The sequence below is a fragment of the Triticum urartu genome, chromosome 3, assembly GCF_003073215.2.
Source record: "Triticum urartu cultivar G1812 chromosome 3, Tu2.1, whole genome shotgun sequence".
Lineage (NCBI taxonomy): Eukaryota > Viridiplantae > Streptophyta > Magnoliopsida > Poales > Poaceae > Triticum > Triticum urartu.
The window spans coordinates 527,669,306-527,690,425 of NC_053024.1; positions in this window are offsets into that span (position 1 = coordinate 527,669,306).

Here is a 21,120-nt window from a genome sequence, read left to right on the forward strand (position 1 = left end):
AGGCGGGGGCACGACGTGCTGCTTCTTGAGCTTGCGTTGGTTTTTCCCTTGAAGAGGAAAGGGTGATGCAACAAAGTAGATATAAGTATTTCCCTCAGTTAAGAACCAAGATATCAATCCAGTAGGAGATACAAGAAAGTCCCCAATATATGCACCTACACAAACAATCAAACACTTGCACCCAACACGATAAAGGGGTTGTAATCCCTTCACGGTCACTTGCAAAGGTGAGATCTGATAGAGATAGATATAAAAGATTACTAAAATGTAAAATTAAATAAAAGTAAACAAATTGCAGCAAGATATTTTTGGTATTTTTGATTTATAGATATGAAAATACAAGATGGAAAGTAGACCCGGGGGTCATAGGTTTCACTAGAGGCTTCTCTCTTGAAGGCAAATACTACGATGGGTGAACAAATTACTGTTGAGCAATTGATAAAAAAACGCAAAGTTATGACGATATCTAAGGCAATGATTATGCATATAGGCATCACGCCCGTGTCAAGTAGACCGAAACGATTCTGCATCTACTACTATTACTCCACACATCGACCGCTATCCATCATGCATCTAGAGTATTAAGTTCATAAGAACGTAGTAACACCTTAAGTAAGATGACATGATGTAGAGGGATAAACTCAAGCAATATGATGAAAACCCCATCTTTTTACCCTTGATGACAACAATACAAATACGTGCCTCGCTACCCCTACTTTGTCACTGGGTGAGGACACCGCAAGATTGAACCCAAAACTAAGCCAAACAAAACCGATAATTCGAAGAGAAATACAAAGATATCAAATCATGCATATAAGAATTCAGAGAAAATTCAAATAATATTCATAGATAATCTGATCATAAATCCACAATTCATCGGATCTCGACAAACACACCGCAAAAGAAGATTACATCAGATAGATCTCCAAGAACATCGAGGAGAACATGGTATCGAGGATCAAAGAGAGAGAAGAAGCCATCTAGCTACATGCTATGGACTCGTAGGTCTGTGGTAAACTACTCACGCTTCATCGGAATGGCAATAGAGTTGATGTGGAAGCCCTCCGTGATCGAAGCCCCCTCCGGCAGGGTGCCGGAAAAGGTCCTAAGATGGGATCTCACGGGTACAGAAGGTTACGGCGGCGGAAAAGTATTTTGATGGACGCTTCTGGTCGTTTGGGAATATTTGGGAATTTATAGGCCAAGAATTAGGGTTAGAGGACTTCCGAGGGGCCCACAAGCCAGGGGCCTCCCCTCCTAGGGCGTGCCCTGGAGGCTTGTGGCCTCCCCGGGACTCCACTGATTTCATCTCCAAGTCCTACGTGTGTCTTTTGGTCCAAGAAAAATCATCGTAAATTTTTATTCCGTTTGAACTCAGTTTGATATTCCTTTTCTATAGAAGTCAAAAACAAGGAAAAAACAGAAACTGGCACTAGGCTCTGGGTTAATAAGTCAGTGCCAAAAATAATATAAAATAGCATATTAATGCATATAAAACATTCAAAAAATATAATATAATAGCATGGAACAATTAAAAACTATAGATATGTTGAAGACGTATCAAGCATCCCCAAGCTTAATTCCTGCTCGTCCTCGAGTAGGTAATGATAAAAACAGAATTTTTGATGTGGAATGCTACCTAACATATTTATCCATGTAATTTTCTTCATTGTGGCATGAATATTCAGATCCATAAGGTTCAAAATAAAAGTTTAATATTGACATAAAAACAATAATACTTCAACCATACTAATAAAATAATCGTGTCTTCTCAAAATAACATGACCAAAGAAAGTTATCCCTACAAAATCATATAGTCTGGCTATGCTCCATCTTCATCACACAAAGTATTAAATCATGCACAACCCCGATGACAAGCCAATCAATTGTTTCATACTTTTGATGTTCTCAAACTTTTTCAACTTTCACGCAATACATGAGCGTGAGCCATGGATATAACACTATGGGTGGAATAGAATATGGTGGTTGTGGAGAAGACAAAAAGAAGGAGATAGTCTCACATCAACTAGGCGTATCAATGAGCTATGCAGATGCCCAACAATAGATATCAATGTGAGTGAGTAGGGATTGCCATACAATAGATGCACTAGAGCTATAAGTTTATGAAAGCTCAAAAGGAAACTAAGTGGGTGTGCATCCAACTCGCTTGCTCACGAAGACCTAGGGAAATTTGAGGAAGCACATCATTGGAATATACAAGCCAAATTCTATAATGAAAAATTCCCACTAGTATATGAAAGTGACAACATAGGGGACTCTCTATCATGAAGATCATGGTGCTACTTTGAAGCAGAAGTGTGAAAAAAGGATAGTAGCATTGCCCCTTCTCTCTTTTCTCTCAATTTTTTGGTGGGCTTCTTTGGCCTCTTTAATTTTTTTGTGGGATTCTTTGGCCTCTTTTATTTTTTGTAAAGTCCGGAGACTCATCCCAACTTGTGAGGGAATCATAGCTTCCTTCATCTTTTTCTTGCATGGGACAATGCTCTAATAATGATGATCATCACACTTTTATTCACTTACAACTCAAAAATTACAATTCGATACCTAGAACAAAATATGACTCTATATGAATGCCTCCGGCGGTGTACTGGGATGTGCAATGATCTAGCGTAGCAAATGACACCAAAAAAGTACAAGCCATGAAAACATCATGCTAGCTATCTTATGATCGTGCAAAGCAATTTGACAATGATGGTGCGTGTCATAATAAACAGAACGGTGAAAGTTGTATGGCAATATAACTTGGAATGGTTATGGAAATGCCATAATAGGTATGTATGGTGGATGTTTTGAGGAAGGGTAAATGGTGGGTTTAATGTGCCGGCGAAAGTTGGGCGGTACTAGAGAGGCTAGCAATGGTGGAAGGGTGAGAGTGTGTATAATCCATGGACTCAACATTAGTCATAAAGAACTCACATACTTATTGCAAAAATTCATTAGTTATCAAAAGAAAGTAATAGACACATGCTCCTAGGGGGATAGATTGGTAGGAAAAGACCATCGCTCGTCCCCGACCGCCACTCATAAGGAAGACAATCGATAAATAAATCATGCTCCGACTTCATCACATAACTGTTCACCATACGTGCATGCTACGGGAATCACAAACTTTAACACAAGTGTTTCTACCAATCCACAATTACTCACTAGCATGACTCTAATATCACCATCTTTATATCTCAAAACAATCATACGGAATCAAACTTCTCATAGTATTCAATGCACTTTATATGAAAGTTTTTATTATATCCCTCATAAGTGAAGCATGGGAGTTTAACAATTTCTGTAAAATAAAACTACCGCCATGCTCTAAAAAGATATAAGTGAAGCACTAAATAAAAATTACCTATCTCAAAAGGTATAAGTGAAGCACATAGAGTATTGTAATATATCACGATTCATGCGTGTCCCTATCAAAAAGGTGTGTACAACAAGGATGATTGTGGCAAAACTAAAAAGGAAAGACTCATATCATACAAAACGCTCCAAGCAAAACACATATCAGTGGTGAAGAAAAATATAGCCTCAAGTAAATTTACCAATAGACGAAGACGAAAGAGGGGATCCCCAAGCTTAGGCTATTGCTACTCCTTATTCCATAGTCCATCAAATCTTTACCCAAAACTTGAAAACTTCACAACACAAAACTCAACAGAAAACTCATGAGATCCATTAGTATAAGAAAATAAATCACCACTTTTGGTACTGTTGTGAACTCATTCATTATTTATATTGGTGTAATATATACTGTATTCCAACTTCTCCATGGTTCATATGCCCCAATACTACCCATAGATTCATTAAATAAGCAAACAACACATAGAAAACAGAATCTGTCAAAAACAGAACAGTCTGTAGCAATCTGGAAACTTCCAATACTTCTGTAACTCCAACAATTCTGAAAAATTAGAACAACATAGGCAGATTGTATATCAATCTTGTTCAAAAAGAATCAGTATTTTATCATGCTTCTGTCAAAAATGGAAATTATTTTACTAGGCACAAAAGTTTCTATTTTTCAGCAAGATCAAATCAACTATCACCATAAGCCATCCTAAAGGTCTTACTTGGCACAAACACTAATTAAAACACTAAAACACATCTAACCAGAGGCAAGATAATAAATTTATCTAAAAATAGGAAATAAAAATATCGGGTTGTCTCCCAAGAAGGGCTTTTCTTTAAAGCCTTTTAGCTAGGCATTGAGATTTCGATGATGCTCACATGAAAGACAAGAATTGAAGCACAAAGAGAGCATTATAAAACTCATGAGAAACTCATCTAAGTCTAACATACTTCCTATGCATAGGCATTCTATAAGCAAAAAAATTATCAAGGCGAGCAAAAACTAGCATATGCATGGAAGAAGAGTGAAACTTTAACAATCTAAGCATTAAGAGAGATAATTCAGTAACATAAAGATTTCTACAACCATATTTTCCTCTCTCGTAATAATTGCATGTAGGATCATATTCAAACTCAACAATATAGCTATCACATAACATATTCTCTACATAATCCATATTCGTGCAAAGTTGACACTTCTCCAAAATAGTGGGGTTATCATCAAATAAAGTCATGACCTTTCCAAACCCACCTTTATCAAAAAAATCATAAGATTGAACATTATCCAAATATGTGGGATCTAAAGTTGACACTCTTCCAAACCCACTTTCAACATTATTGCAAACATTATTATCAATCTCATATTCATAATGGGGCTTAATTTTTTTTGAAGATCACAAGAAGAATCGCCCCAATCATGATCATTGCAACAAGTAGTAGACAGAGCAAAATTAGCATCCCCAAGCTTAGGGTTTTGTATATCATTACAACAATTGAAATTAATGGAATTTATAATAACATCAGTGCAATCATGCTTTTCGTTCAAGGCACTGTCGTGAATCACTTTATAATTTTCTTCTTTCAACACTTCATCGCAATTTTCAGATTCACAAATTTCAAGCAAAACCTCATAAAGATAATCTAGTGCACTCAATTCACTAGCAATTGGTTCATCATAATTGGATCTTTTAAAAATATTAGAAAGTGGATGTGGATCCATAAATCTCTTTGCTCCTAAATTTGAATAAACACAATTATGCCAAGTAAATGAGCAAACAAACCAAGTAAGACATAAAGGCAAACGGAAAGAAGGCGAATAAAAAGGAAAATATTTTTGTATTTTTCAGAAAATATTTTAGAAGTGGGGAGAGGAAATGTAACATCCCAAAATTCTAAATTTTGGAATGTTATATTAAATAAATAGTTTTTATTGATTGTTTGATTGTGGTGTGGTTGCTTGTGTGAAACTGAGTGAAATTTGAAACTTTTCGAAAGTTGAATGAGAGGAAATAAAAGGACTTTCCCAAACTTTCATTTTGCATTTATGATCTCCATGGATTCATATTCATTCCATCACAAAACCCTAGAGTGAAGATGATATGTCATCTTCCATTTAATTAAAATGAAAAGGGTTTTTGAAAATATTTGAATTTCATTTGGAAATATTTCAAATTCGGAAACTTTATCCAACTCAATGAGTTTCAGGAGAGAAGATAAAATTACTTCTTCAAATACTAAGAAAAGAGAGTTGGAAGTTTCAAAGAATCAAATTTGAAAGTCCCTTTGAAGTTATTTTAAAACCCACTTTCAATTTGGAGTTGTTTGGTTTTTATTCAAGTTATTTTTCTCCAAAAATAAAATAATTGGAAAATAGGGTAAAATGATTCCCTACATTAGAAAAGTGGAGAAAAATGAGCTTGAAATAATTTTGGTATTTTAAAATATTTTTATTTTGTTTTTAAATGAACCAGTAGCACTATTTGCTTTATTAAATTTTTTGTGGAATTTATTTGCTGCTGAAAATATGTTCATGTTTTAGGAAATCTTTTTCTAAAAAGTTTGATATATAATATGCCAATTTTTTTTATTTTCATTAATCAGTTTTCCTTTCTATTTCTATTAAAAAAATATACATGCAGGCCATACTTATTTGTCGCCCACATGTGTAGCGTAGTGGCAGCGGGCGCCCCATCTTTTTTTCCTACATGGGCCAGGCCCAGGCAGCCATTTTTTCTTCCCATTTTTTTCTTTTTTCCGCTTTGGTCAAATAAAAAAAACCGCAGCGGTGGTGTGTGCGCGTGGTCGGCCGAACCTTTTGGCCCATGATGCACCTCTTCTCTCTTTTCTATTTTTCGTCTACGTTTAGTCCCACATTGCCTAGCCTTTGACCCCTAAGCCTCTCTTCACCTATAAATATAGACCCATAGAGCCTCCAAAAATCATCCGATTTGGATTAAATCAATATTTTGGTTTGACTAAATTCACTAAAGAAAAATATATTTTTTTCTCTCCGGCGAGACTTCTGGAAGTTGTCTCCTCTCTCTGAAGTCGTCTTTTCTGTACCTTATAAAGATATCTTTCTTCGTATTTTTTATATACTCCCGTAGCTTATTATTGAAGGAAATATGCCCTAGAGGCAATAATAAAGTTGTTATTTATATTTCCTTATATCATGATAAATGTTTATTATTCATGCTAGAATTGTATTAACCGGAAACTTAGTACATATGTGAATACATAGACAAACAGAGTGTCCCTGGTATGCCTCTACTTGACTAGCTCGTTAATCAAAGATGGTTAAGTTTCCTAGCCATAGACATGTGTTGTCATTTGATGAACGGGATCACATCATTAGAGAATGATGTGATGGATAAGACCCATCCGTTAGCTTAGCACTATGATTGTTTAGTTTATTGCTATTGCTTTCTTCATGACTTATACATGTTCCTCAGACTATGAGATTATGCAACTCCCGAATACCGGAGGAACACCTTGTGTGCTATCAAATGTCACAACGTAACTGGGTGATTATAAAGATGCTCTACAGGTGTCTCCGATGGTGTTTGTTGAGTTGGCATAGATCAAGATTAGGATTTGTCACTCTGTGTATCAGAGAGGTATCTTTGGGCCCTCTCGGTAATGCACATCAGTATGAGCCTTGCAAGCAATGTGACCAATGAGTTGCGGGATGATGCATTACGGAACGAGTAAAGAGACTTGCCGGTAACGAGATTGAACTAGGTATGATGATACCGACGATCAAATCTCGGGCAAGTAACATACCGATGACAAAGGGAATGACGTATGTTGTTATGCGGTTTGACCGATAAAGACCTTCATAGAATATGTAGGAGCCAATATGAGCATCCAGGTTCCGCTATTGGTTATTGACCAGAGATGTGTCTCGGTCATGTCTACATAGTTCTCGAACCCGTAGGGTCCGCACGCTTAACGTTCGATGATGATTTGCATTATGAGTTATGTGATTTGATGAACCGAAGCTTGTTCGGAGTCCCAGATGAGATCACGAACATGACGAGGTGTCTCTAAATGGTCGAGAGGTAAAGATTCATATATTGGAAGGTTGCATTTGGACATCGGAATGGTTCCGAGTGGTTCGGGCATTTTTCCAGAGTACCGGGAGGTTACCGGAACCCCCGTGAGAAGTTATGGGCCTTATGGGCTATAAGAGGGAAGCACACCAGCCCACAAGGGGCTAGTGCGCCCCCCTTGGTTAGGAGGCTGATTAGGACTAGGAGAAGGGGGCCAGCCCCCCTTTCCTTCTCCTTCTCCCTTTCCCCTTTCGTACTCCGTGTGGGAGGTGGAATCCTACTAGGACTAGGGAGTCCTAATAGGACTCCACAACTTGGCGCCCCCTAGGGCCGGCTGCCTCTCCCTCTCCCTCCTTTATATACGGAGGCAGGGGGCACCCCAAAGACATAGAAGTTGATCTTTAGTCGTGTGCGGTGCCCCCTCCACAGTTTTCCACCTCGGTCATATTGTCGTAACGCTTAGGCGAAGCCCTGCGTCGGTAACTTCATCATCACCGTCAACACGCCATCATGCTGACGCAACTCACCCTCGGCCTCAGCTGGATCAAGAGTACGAGGGACGTCACCGAGCTGAACGTGTGCAGATCGCGGAGGTGCCGTGCGTTCGGCACATGATCGGTCGGATCGCGAAGACGTCCGACTACATCAACCGTGTTACTAAATGCTTCTGCTTTCGGTCTACGAGGGTACGTAGACACACTCTCCCCTCTCGTTGCTATGCATCTCCTAGATAGATCTTGCGTGATCGTAGGGAAAAAAAAATTAAATACTGCATTCCCCAATAATTATTTCTAGACTAGTACGATAGAATAATTAGATTATCATTTAGTCTCTGTATTTACACTTTAGGCGTAGAAATCTTTTAGCAATAGCTCTTTTTCTTCCGTAAAACAGCTTGGTCTTGATTTTTCAAATAGCCATAACTTTTTACTCGTTCATTCAAATTAGATAAAACCAACGCCTACATTTTTGTCTTGATTCCGCCTATCTAGTGAACTTATCAAATAAACTTTTTGCAACTTCCAAATTTCGAAATTTGTTCAGATTCATATTCAAACTTCTTTTGATCATATCTTTTTATTCGTAACTCCGTTTCCGATGAACCCAACTGCTTCGGATTCGTATTGAAGTAAACTTTCCGTTCGCATAGTTAGTGTCATCTTTCCAACATATAATTTTGATCATAGTCAAATTACTCCGCTAGTCCACAAAGAGTTATCACACAACATTCTAAGCAGATTCAATGCTATGTTGAATTACTTGTATCTTTTGATCCGTTATTTCCAATCTAGTAATTCTTCTTCCTACATGTTCCTATTGACTTCCTACATCCAGTAGCATCATTAGTTTCAACTTTGGAACCTTTCAAACTATTTGAACCTTCATTTGATCATATCTTGTAAACGGTAGCGCATTTTCAACTGATTCCTTATTGCAATTGAATCCCTAGACGTAATCTATCATCTTGAGCCATCACCACACTTTTTCACCGAAATTAGGATCTGACCTTGCAAAATAATTTGATTTAGTTCTTTTGGAGTTCTTGCAATCTTCCTTTGCATGTTCTTTTGGGTCTTTGAGTGATTGCTTATGTGTGGATAAAATCGCTTGCTTACGATAGAATGATCGGAGTGTGACAAGTAGAAATATCTGGAATTATGAGTGCGAGAATCTTCATCAACAGTACAAGGCAAGTTCACACATTGATCATACTCTTCCTATACCCATTTTTACTTGCATTAGATACACCCCTCAAATATTTGCATGAGTAGGATTTGGGAACATGTGGTTATGCTATGTCGTTGATGAGGTAGGAACCTATTACCTTTGATCACCCCGGGATTATACGCTATGCTCTTATTGCTTAGCCATGCTCATAGACGTGGATTGGTATGTGAGAATCATGCAAGTTGTGAGAGATAATAACTAAGGGAAACTTTAAGGTGGCAACATTAACACACATCTGGGTGGAATGGTTGGGGCACCCTGGAGAACCCAGTGGCTTGCCCGGGCACCTGGAGAACCCAGTGCTTGCCCAAGGGGATCCCGGAGAACCAGTGTGATTACCCTATGGAATGCCACCCAGGCTCAAAGGGATCATAAGATTATTCATGCTACAAACTTCCGTGTGCAGCCACAAGCCATTATGGGCTCTGGCATAGTTGAGTAAGTTGTGGGAATCCTTTCCATGATGGGCTAGCAGATGTAGGGGAATTGTAGGTGTACCGGCCTATCTATTGGTTAAGGTGACCTCTTCGGAAAGACTGTGTCTCGGTCATCCGTTTCTCAAACATCATGCAATGCAAGAAATACAACGGAGGAGATCGAGTCTTGTGGGGAAAAGTGCGCAAACCTCTGTAGAGTGTACAAACTAATCATGATTAGCCGTGTCTCCGGTTATGGACATTTTGAGTATCTGGTATTTGAATTATGGGTTGATCTCATCACTCTATTTAATGAAATTGTTGGGTTATTAATGATTTGGTGATTTTTGGGATTGATTTGGGGTTACCTTCTCAATATGGGTAATTTAACTTGGTAGTAAATAAAATTTATTCCTTTATTGTAGGAAAAAAATTAGCTTTATGCAAAATTAAAATTAGAGGCTCCATCAGCCAAATATGCATGTAGAGATAGATATTCTCCTTACTATTCTATGGTGTGAAATTGCCAGTACATTCAATGTACTGACCTATATGGCTGCAACATCTCATGTTGCAGGATTCTTACGACGAGTAAGTGATACGTTAGGGTTACGATGTCTACACTCAACTTTGTCGTTGGTGTGGTTGGGACTCCACAGCTTTGTTGTTTCTTCCGCTATATGGATTGAGGTAATAGCATTTATGTTACTTTATACATGTGATTTACCTCTGTTATAAATCCTCGAGTACTGTGTGTGTCAGCATACCAATCCAGGGATGTCACTTAAGCATGGAGACTTCGATCCATTCGGTTCAGGTCGCTACAGGAAAACGAGAGACAAATGGAAAATAATGTAATCCAAGAGATGGGAGTTTATGATGGGTACTTGGTAGGCTTGATGTAGATCTCCCCGGCAACAGCGCCAGAAATTCCTCCTGCTACTTCTTTGGCATGCGTTGGTTTTTCCTTGAAGAGGAAAGGGTGATGCAACAAAGTAGAGATAAGTATTTCCCTCAGTTAAGAACCAATGTATCAATCCAGTAGGAGATACAAGAAATTCCCCAATATATGCACCTACACAAACAATCAAACACTTGCACCCAACGCGATAAAGGGGTTGTAATCCCTTCACGATCACTTGCAAAGGTGAGATTTGATAGAGATAGATATAAAAGATTACTAAAATGTAAAACAAAATAAAAGCAAATAAATTGCGGCAAGATATTTTAAGGTATTTTTGATTTATAGATCTAAAAATATAAGGTGGAAAATAGACCCGGAGCCATAAGTTTCACTAGAGGTTTCTCTCTTGAAGGAAAATAATACGGTGGGTGAACAAATTACTATCGAGCAATTGATAGAAAAGCGCAAAGTTATGACAATATCCAAGGCAATGATTATGCATATAGGCATCACGTCCGTGTCAAGTAGACTGGAACGATTCTGCATCTACTACTATTACTCCACACATCGACCGCTATCCAGCATGCATCTAGGGTATTAAGTTCGTAAGAACGGAGTAACACCTTAAGTAAGATGACATGATGTAGAGGGATAAACTCAAGCAATATGATGAAAACCCCATCTTTTTACCCTTGATGGCAACAATACAAATACGTGCCTCGCTACCCCTACTTTGTCAATGGGTGAGGACACTGCAAGATTGAACACAAAACTAAGCACTGATATTCCACAAGTATAGGGGACCAATCTTAGTCCTTTTGATAAGTAAGAGTGTTAAACCCAATGAGGAGCAGAAGGAAATGAGAAGTGGTTCTCAGCAAGGTAATGTCTACAAGCACTGAAATTGTAAGTAACGAGTAGTTTGATAGCAAGATAATTTGTAACGAGCAAGTAACAATAATAGTAACAAAAGTGCAGCAAGGTAGCCCAATCCTTTTGAGGCAATGGACATGGCAAAACGGTCTCTTATGATAAGCAAAGTGTTCTTGTGGGTACACGGGAATTTCATCTAGTCACTTTCATCATGTTGGTTCGATTTGTGTTCGCTACTTTGATAATTTGATATGTGGGTGGACCGGAGCTTAGGTGCTGTTCTTACTTGAACAAGCCTCCTACTTATGATTAACCCCCTCGCAAGCATCCCCAACTACAAGAAAAGTATTAAGAATAAATTCTAACCATAGCATTAAACTTTTGGATCCAATCGGCCCCTTATGGAATAACACATAAACTAGGGTTTAAGCTTCTGTCACTCTCGCAACCCATCATCTAATAACTACTCCACAATGCATTCCCTTAGGCCCAAATATGGTGAAGTGTCATGTAGTCGACGTTCACATGAAACCACTAAGGGAATCACAACATACATACCATCAAAATATTGAACACATATAAAATTCACATGATTACTTGCAACAAGATTTCTCCCGTGACCTCAAGAACAAAAGTAACTACTCACAAATGATAATCATGCTCAAGATTAGAGGGGTCCCGTATTAAATATCATATTGGATCTGAACATATAATCTTCCACCAAATAAACCACATAGTAATCAACTACAAGATGTAATCAACACTACTAGTCACCCACAAGTACCAATCTATAGTTCCGGTACAAAGATTGAACACAAGAGTTGAACTAGGGTTTGAGAGGAGATGGTGCTATTGAAGATGTTGATGGAGATTGCCCTCCCCAAGATGTGAGAGTTGTTAGTGATGATGACGATGATTTCCCCCTCCGGGAGGGAAGTTCCCCCGGCGGAATTGCTTCACTGGAGGGCAAAAGTGCTCCTACTCAAGTTCTGCCTCGAGACGGTGGCGCTTCGTCCCGAAAGTCCTCCTCTTATTTTTCCTAGGTCAAAATGACTTATATACTATAAGATGGGCATCGAAGGTGGGCTGGGCTGAGCACAACCCACCAGGGCGCGCCCGGGGGGCCAGGTGTGCCCTGGTGTCTTGTGCTCACCGGGTGGCCCCCCTCCGACGGTTATCTGCTCCAATATTTCTTATGTATTCCATAAAAACTCCCCGTGAAGTTTCAACTCATTTGGAGTTGTGCAGAATAGGTAGCCTGGCGTAGCTTTTTCAGGTCCAGATTTCCAGCTGCCGGAATTCTCCCTCTTTGTGTGAACCTTGCATATTATGAGACAAAAGGCATTAGAATTACTCCAAAAAGCAGTATTATGCATAAAAACATTATAAATAATAGTAGGTAAACATGATGCAAAATGTACGCATCAACTCCCCCAAGCTTAGACCTTGCTTGTCCTCAAGCGAAAACCCAAATCGAAAAACATGTTCACATGCTTAGAGAGAGAGGTGTCAATAAAAACAAAATACGGACATAAAAGCATCATGCATATTATTATAACAGCAACAAACTCTAACATAAAAATTTTATCATAGACTTCTCATGAATAAGTAACAATTCATCACAACATCGAAGTATAAAGCATAAACTCTATTGGAAACCAATAAACCATGTTCTCAGTCAACTTTGCAACTACAATTCATCATATTTTCAGGAAGGGTCACGTATCAGAGCCTTTAGGCAAGTCCATATACTCAACCATCATATAGTCTTCTATGATTGCTAACACTCACCGCATACACATGAGAAAAACGTTTCAACTGGACACATAGAAAGATAGGGGCTTATAATTTCGCCTCCCAACGTATTCACCTCAAGGGTGATGTCAACAAAAATAACGCATGCTACTGATATCCAACTGGATATATGTGCCTAGATCTTTCCTCAACACATGATGCTTGCCAAAATAGAAAATAAAAAGGAATATACAGAACTTTGACTCTTGCATAAAAGTAAATACATAAAAGTAAAAGATAGGCCCTTCATAGAGGGAAGCAGAGGTTGCCATGCTCTTTTTGTTTGTATGCTCAATCCCTTAGTGCAAAAGAACGTCACGTTATATTTCCCCTTGGGATAGCAACCTTTATGCAGTCTATCTCTTTTATTCTTTGCCATCACAAGTTCGTACAACGCTCAATTTTGTATTACACTAAATGATCTAACACTTTTAGAAGCAATTTTTATTGCCTTATTGCACTGATGACAACTTACTTGAAGGATCTTACTCAATCGTTAGGTAGGTATGGTGGACTCTTGAAAATAAGATTTGGATTTAAGGGTTTTGGATGCACAAGTAGTATCTCTACTTAGTGCAGAATTTTTGGCTAGCAAAGATGGGGGGGGGCAAGCACCACATGTTAAAGGATCTATGACGATATAACTTCTTTGTGAATATGAACAAACATAAATCATTACGTTATCTTCCTTGTCCAACGTCAACAATTTTGGCATATAATATTTTGATGGGGCCTCAAAATCACGAAAGATTTCCAAGATAGTGTATTTGCATGTGAATCTTCTCTTCCCTCATTAATTCTTTCATGAATTTCATCATTGACTAATGCTATGTTTGTCAATCTCCAATAAAATTTTCTACTTGTACTTTTCCTTATGTGGTGTCATTACTTACCATAAGATTAGCATATGATCCTTTTCATTTATTTCCTTTCTTTTTAATGAAACATGAAAGTAAAGAAAACAAAGCTCAAACTAAACTTTATTATGTATCTCGTACACGATTACAAATATAGATCACTAAGAAAAGTCTTGAAGAGAAAGGATCGAACTAAACTTTTATTCATCTAAAGCAAAAGATAACTATGGATCGAACTAAGATAAGTAAAGGTAAAAGATAGTGGAGGTGATACGATACCGGGGCACCTCCCCCAAGCTTGGCAGAAGCCAAGGGGAGTGCCCATACCTGATACTCAATTTTATTTTGGTGATGAAGAAGGAGGTGGTGGCGATGAAGTGGAGGGTTTGTCCTTCTTTTCCTCCAACTTACGCCGGAGGATAGAGTTATCTATCCTCAACTCATAATTCTCCGTCACGAGCTTTATTATCCTCCTGCATAACGCCTCCATGCTCTCATTCTTGAAACAAGGAAGGACTGGTTCATCTTCATCTTCCTCATCAGTGTACCACATATAGGGATAGGTATCCTTGAAGATATTCTTATCTAGGGGCCGATAAGTAACTGGACAATCCTCCTCAGAACTTTGAGATGACATATTTTCAAATCTGGTAGAGAACAACAAGGAAAAGAAAACAGGAGATTTCTCCGCGATACGGTGGTCAATAGGTTGGGGGGGGGGTATATAAACATTTTTTTATCTTGGGAAACAAGCAAACAGAAGAAAAACAGAGTCTGGAAGGTACTCGAGGTGGGCACAACCCACTTGGGTGCACCTGGCAAGCCTGACGCGCCCTGGTGTCTTGTGCCCACCAGGGTCACCTTCCCGGTAGTTTCTTATTTTCCTAATTTATTTAATATTCCAAAACTGACAAAAATATTTTTGCAGATTTTTCGGAGTCCAATTAGTTACCGTATCACGTACCTCCTCTTTTTCACAATTCTAGAGTGTTACGGAAGGTTTCTTTTATGTGTTCTTCTGGTGTTATTGTTTGGATAATATTACTTTCAACATTAATGGGCGTACCTGAGATATAATGTTTTATTCGTTGCCCATTAACAACCTTCGGGTTAGTACCTTCAGCATTATTTATTTTGAAAGCTCTAGATCGATAAACCTCCTCGATAACATAGGGTCCTTCCCATTTGGAGAGGAGTTTTCCTGCAAAGAATCTGAAACGAGAGTTGTACAAAAGAACATATTCTCCAACCTTGAACTCACGCTTTTGGATTCTTTTATCATGCCATCTTTTAACATTTTCTTTAAATAACTTGGCATTTTCATAAGCTTGGGTTCCCCATTCATCTAGTGAGCTAATATCAAATAACCTCTTTTCACCGGCAAGTTTGAAATCATAGTTGAGTTCTTTAATTGCCCAATAAGCTTTATGTTCTAACTCAAGAGGCAAATGACAAGCTTTTCCATAACCATTTTATAAGGAGACATACCCATAGGATTTTTATATGCTATTCTATAAGCCCAAAGTGCATCATCTAATTTCTTAGACCAATTCTTCCGGGACCTATTGACAGTATTTTCTAAAATTAATTTTCTTTCTCTATTGCTAAGTTCAACTTGATCACTAGACTGAGGATGATAAGGTGATGCAATTCCATGGTTAACATCATACTTGGCAATCATTTTATGGAAAGGACTATGAATGAAGTGTGAACCACCATCAGTGATTAAATATCTAGGGACTCCAAACCTTGGGAAAATAACTTCCTTAAGCATTTTAATAGAGGTGTTGTGATCAGCACTACTAGTTGGAATAGCGTCTCCCTAGTTAGTAACATAGTCAACAGCAACCAAAATATTAGTATACTCATTAAAGGAAGGAAAGGGTCCAATGTAATCAAATCCCCAAACATCAAATGGTTCAACAGCAAGTGAATAATTCATAGGCATTTCTTGACGCTTACTGATATTACCTATTCTTTGACATTCATCACAAGATGAGACAAACTTACGAGGATCCTTGAAGAGAGTATGCCAATAAAACCCAGATTGCAATACCTTGTGAGCAGTTCTGTCTCCCGCATGATGTCCTCCATAAGCTTTGGAGTGACATTTCCATAGGATTTTGTCCCTGTTCATGCTCAGGTACACAACGTCTAATAATACCATCTACTCCTTCTTTATAAAGATGTGGGTCATCCCAAAAGTAATGTCTTAAATCATGAAAGAATTTTTTTCTTGGGATATTTAAATTAGTGCCCCTGGTTCCTTAGTTGTGCTCACTTTTCCCCACGCTCCAAACATTTGCTCACTTTTCCCCTCTTCCTTAGCTGAAACTCTCACAAATGCTCATAGCGGGCGTTTGCCATCTTGACTGTCCATTGACCGTTAGTTGCTGAAGAGTGGGGCCGAGTCTTCGTCTGACTGTTGCTTGCTGATGGGTGGGACCACAAGGAGACACGTATTGGGCAGCTTGTCTGAATCTGAAACAGATCTAGACAGGCCGCACTGCACAGCGCCGCCCCGCCCCCTCCGCCGGCGTCTTGCCGCATCCACCGCAGTTGTTTCTTCCACCCTATGCCCTCGTCCGTTCGTCGGCGACGCCGCGTCCCCGCCAGATATAGCCCACCCCCATATGGGATTACATAGGGATGTTGAGTGAGGACGTCCGGAATGCAGTCGATCATGGAGAGGATTGGGTCGAATCCGCGGGAGATAATTCATGGATTAAACCTGGGTAAGCATTGTTTCCTCTGAAATTGACATTCTCTGTCGTATTGTAGGCCGTATTTGACTTCTGTTTGCTTGAATCATTCGAATTTGTGCTCGATTTTACCCAGCTAACTGAAGCCTTTGTTTCCTTCCCCAACGAAATAGGATTGATCCCGCGCTGGCTTTCTGGCTGGCGATTAGAATGGAAACTAGTATGCTGCGTGGTACTAAACCGCATTTGATTTCATCATTTTTCTATCCCAAAGTGGTAGAAACCAGTATGTATTTCAAAGATTTGCGAGCTGAGCTCTGAAACACCTATCCCTGGAGTGATGCCGATGCTGTTGAACTGAATTACTTCAGCAGTGACGAGCAAAGATTTCTCCCACTAACTTGCGACGATCATATGCCGTTGCTTTTTGCTGGGATTGCTGGCTGCCGATTCGGTAAACTCCAAATCGATGTGCTTCAGTCACGCGCAGAACGGGCGAAGGGGAATGGAGTTCAGACATCATCTGTCTGTGCTAATAGCCAGCACCCCGGCACTCCTTGTAGGTCGACACCAAGTAAAGCAAGTGGTTCATGGAGCCACAACATGCCTGCTGCCAATTCTGGTTCCGATTCAGCTGCTGCTTCTCGTGTACCTTTTGCAGTTGGTGTAGAAGAAGATGCAGAACCTGACGAGGCAGTGCCTACAAATGATGATGAAGACGAGATGATGTTTCCTGAACTGGTCGATGTAGCCAGTCAGCAAGCAGTGGATGATGAATATATGGAGGAGCCCATCAGCCAAGCCAGGTTTGATGACACTGACGATGAAGAGAAGGTGGAGAACATGGACAGCTTAATCGAGGATGAATACGATGGTGATGACATGCCAACAATTGAGTGGAACAGGGAAAAACCTGAGCTTAGTGTAGGTACCATTTTCCAATCAATGGTGGACTGTCGGAATGCAGTGACAACATGGTGCATTATATCTGAAAACACCTATAAGATTAAAAGGAGTGAGCCAGCAAGGTTCATAGTTTTTTGTCCATATCCTACGTGTAGGTGGAAGTTGCATGCATCTCGTATGAGAAAGAGCAAATATATTCAGGTAATCCAAGTTCAGTTAGTAATTTAGTTTCAGATTGTTGAGTAAGGTTTCTTAACTGTTCTTTACCCTTTTATTTTGTTTCAGATAAAGAAAAACCCACACAAGCACACCTGTCCACCTGGAGGGGGAGGGGGGAAGGCCAAAACCAAGCTAGCAAAAACTAGGTGGGTGGCAGATGCTATATTGGATTGGCTGAGAGAAGAACCTGGACTTGGTCCAACAGCACTCCATGGGAAGATTTTTGAGAAGTACAAGATATAAATTCCTTACATGAGAATTTTCAATGCTAGGGAAAAGGCTCTTGACAGAATTAATGGTCAATGGAATGACAGTTTTCAGCTGCTTTACACTTTCAAAGCTGAAGTGGAGATGGCAAGTCCAGGGAGTGTTGTAGAGATTGACAAGCATACAGTTCCATTCAAAATAAAAGGGAAGTCATTTCAGAAGGAGTGCTTCAGAAGGGCTTTTGTTTGTTTCAAGGCTTGCTGGCAGGGGTTTCTAGATGGTTGCAGGCCCTATTTGGCTGTAGATGCTACACATTTGACTGGAAGATGGAGAGGACAGCTAGTAGCAGCTTCTGCAGTTGATGGACACAACTGGCTATTCCCAGTTGCATTTGGTGTGGTGGAGGTAGAGTCTGAGGAAAGTTGGGTCTGGTTTCTGCAGCAGTTGCGCAACATTATAGGCACACCCCCAGGTTTAGCTATACACACAGATGCTTGCAAGGGTTTAGAGAGTGCAGTGGAAATTGTATTCCCTGGAGTGGAGCATAGGGAATGTATGCGACACCTAGCGCATAATTTCAAAAAGAAGTTCAAAGGTAAAGTTTATGATGAGAACTTATGGCCAGCATCATACACATGCAGCAAAAGGAAGCATGAACACCATTTGAGAGTCTTGTATGCTCAAAATCCTCTTGTGAAGGAGTACATGGATGCACATCATGGCAAGGTGTGGTCAAGAAGCAAATTCAACGAAATCTGCAAAGTAGATTATGTGACCAGTAACCTTGCAGAATGCTTCAATTCAAAGTTCAAGTCAGTGAAAGGGCTCTTGTTGTGGCAAGCATTTGACAAGATGAGGCAAATGATCATGATAAAGATGGCTCTTCGCAAAAGAATTGCAGAAACACAATATGTTGGTCATCAAATGCTCCCACCACTAATTAAGGCATTGCACTTGAAGGCAAGAGGACTGAAGATGAAATGTATTCGATCTGGTACATATGAGGGAGAGGTTACCTATACTGACACTAAAAATAGGGTATTGAGGTATCCTGTGAACCTAAGTACTAGAGAATGTACTTGTAGGCAATGGCAGATCCGTGGGAAGCCATGCATACATGCCCTAAATATGATGACCGTTATCGGGGGTGTAGATGGTGAAGTTGATCAATATTGCTCTGAGTATTTCTCTGTTGCCAAATTTATGGCTGCTTATGCTGACAATGTGCCTGCACTATTGGGGAAAGATCAATGGAACATAGTAGATCCAGGGTTCAAACTCCACGCTCCTGTCATTACTAGACCACCAGGAAGACCAAGGAACTAGAGGATTAGAGCAGGTGAGGAGGGTCGTCTACCAAAGAAGCGTGCTTGCAAAAAATGTGGAGTTCTGGGGCATATTGCTAGGCTTTGTACCAATGCAGTGGATGCATCATTTGGAGAGGAGGAAAGATGGACAGCAGCCAATGCCGAGGAGAATGCAGCAGCAATGGAGACTGAAGATGCAGTGGAGAATGCAGCAGCAAATGAAGCAGTGGAGAATGTAGCAGCAAATGAAGCATCTTGGTATGTGCTTGCACCCTTTGTAGAATGCAGCTACCCTTTTGTTTGCATTTGTTCTCTTTTTTGCCTATGGCTTATAATTTTATTTACCAGCTCTAGGGAGAAAAGGCCAAGAGATGAGGAAGCAGAAGATTTTGAAACCATGGCCTTTGATGGTTTTGAATCTATAAGAGAGGAAGAGGAGGGCATAATTTTTCCAATTGTGCCTTTAAAGATTACTGAACCCATAGATGACCGTCAAATGGTCGTCAAGTGCTCGGCGAGTGCAACTACTCCATCAGCACCTCCACGAGGAAAACCCCAAGTAAAGCCCAAGATAAAAAAGAACAAGATTCTGAAAGAAAAGAGCATCTCAACTAGGGAAACCAGTTGCAAGATGGTGAAGCCAGCTGCAAACACAAGGAGCAAGTCGAAAATTTGAATTAAGTTGTTGGGAAATGTTTGTGTTGTCAATTTGAGGGCAAGTGGATCGCTTAAAACTTGGTAGATTTGTATTAAGATGTTGGCATCTTAAAACTTGGTAGATTTGAGCTACTGTGATAACTTATCAGTTGTAATAATGTTTCTTCTACTTTTGTTTCTTATTTGAGTCATAATTCAAATTTCCATCAAAATTTGAATTTAAATCAATATTTCAATTTGGGCCAAAATTTGGATTCGAGTCAAAGTTTAAGTTGAACATTGGAGGTTCATTGCTCTGTGCAGTGTATTTGATCGAGTATTTGAAGTCCAATATTCGTAGGTGAACAGTCCAAATGAGAAATGTGCAGAAACAAGCTCGAAAACTAGGGTAAATAGCCCTATTTGAAATCAAGTTTTTTTTGACCTTGCCTAAATGAGGCATATAAATTTTTATTAACACTTGTTCCATATATATAGGGTAAAAACGAAGTCTCACTATTTATTGATTAATATTCATATTACTACATTTTTTTGAAAAATAATATGCTTTTAATTCAAAACCGTCAAATAACACGTTTTAGATATGAAAATGAAAAAGTAAGTTCAGATCCTTCTTACTCACTCCAAAATGAAGCTATGGAGATTTTTTTGATTTTTTTAATTATTTTGATTTTTTTTCAAACCCTAAACCCTAATTACCCCGTTGACTCGCTCATAACCCCGCAGAAATGCTCCAAACCCTAGCTTCGAACGTGCGCCGTCGGATCCTACCAAGCGCCAAACACCACCCGTCAGATGTGGGGCAGGCATGCGCGATCCGCGTGATGCATCCTGATTGGCTACTGCACTGTCCTTCTCGGGTTTTTTACGATCTGCCCCACTTTACATATGAAATTGTATTTTTCGCACATGACGACCACATGTCAGTGTTAAGAGTTGGTTCAAAAATTGAAACTGCAAAATACAATGTGGCAAATTATCAATATAGCTTCCCCTTCTCCTCTTCTCCATCTGACAGACAAAGGCATCGAGCAGATCGAGCAATTCCTCTGTTTCTTTCCCCATCTTCTCGTTCTTCTTCCTCTTGAGCAATTCCTCTGTTTCTTCCTCTCGGGCGATATGTCAACCTCCT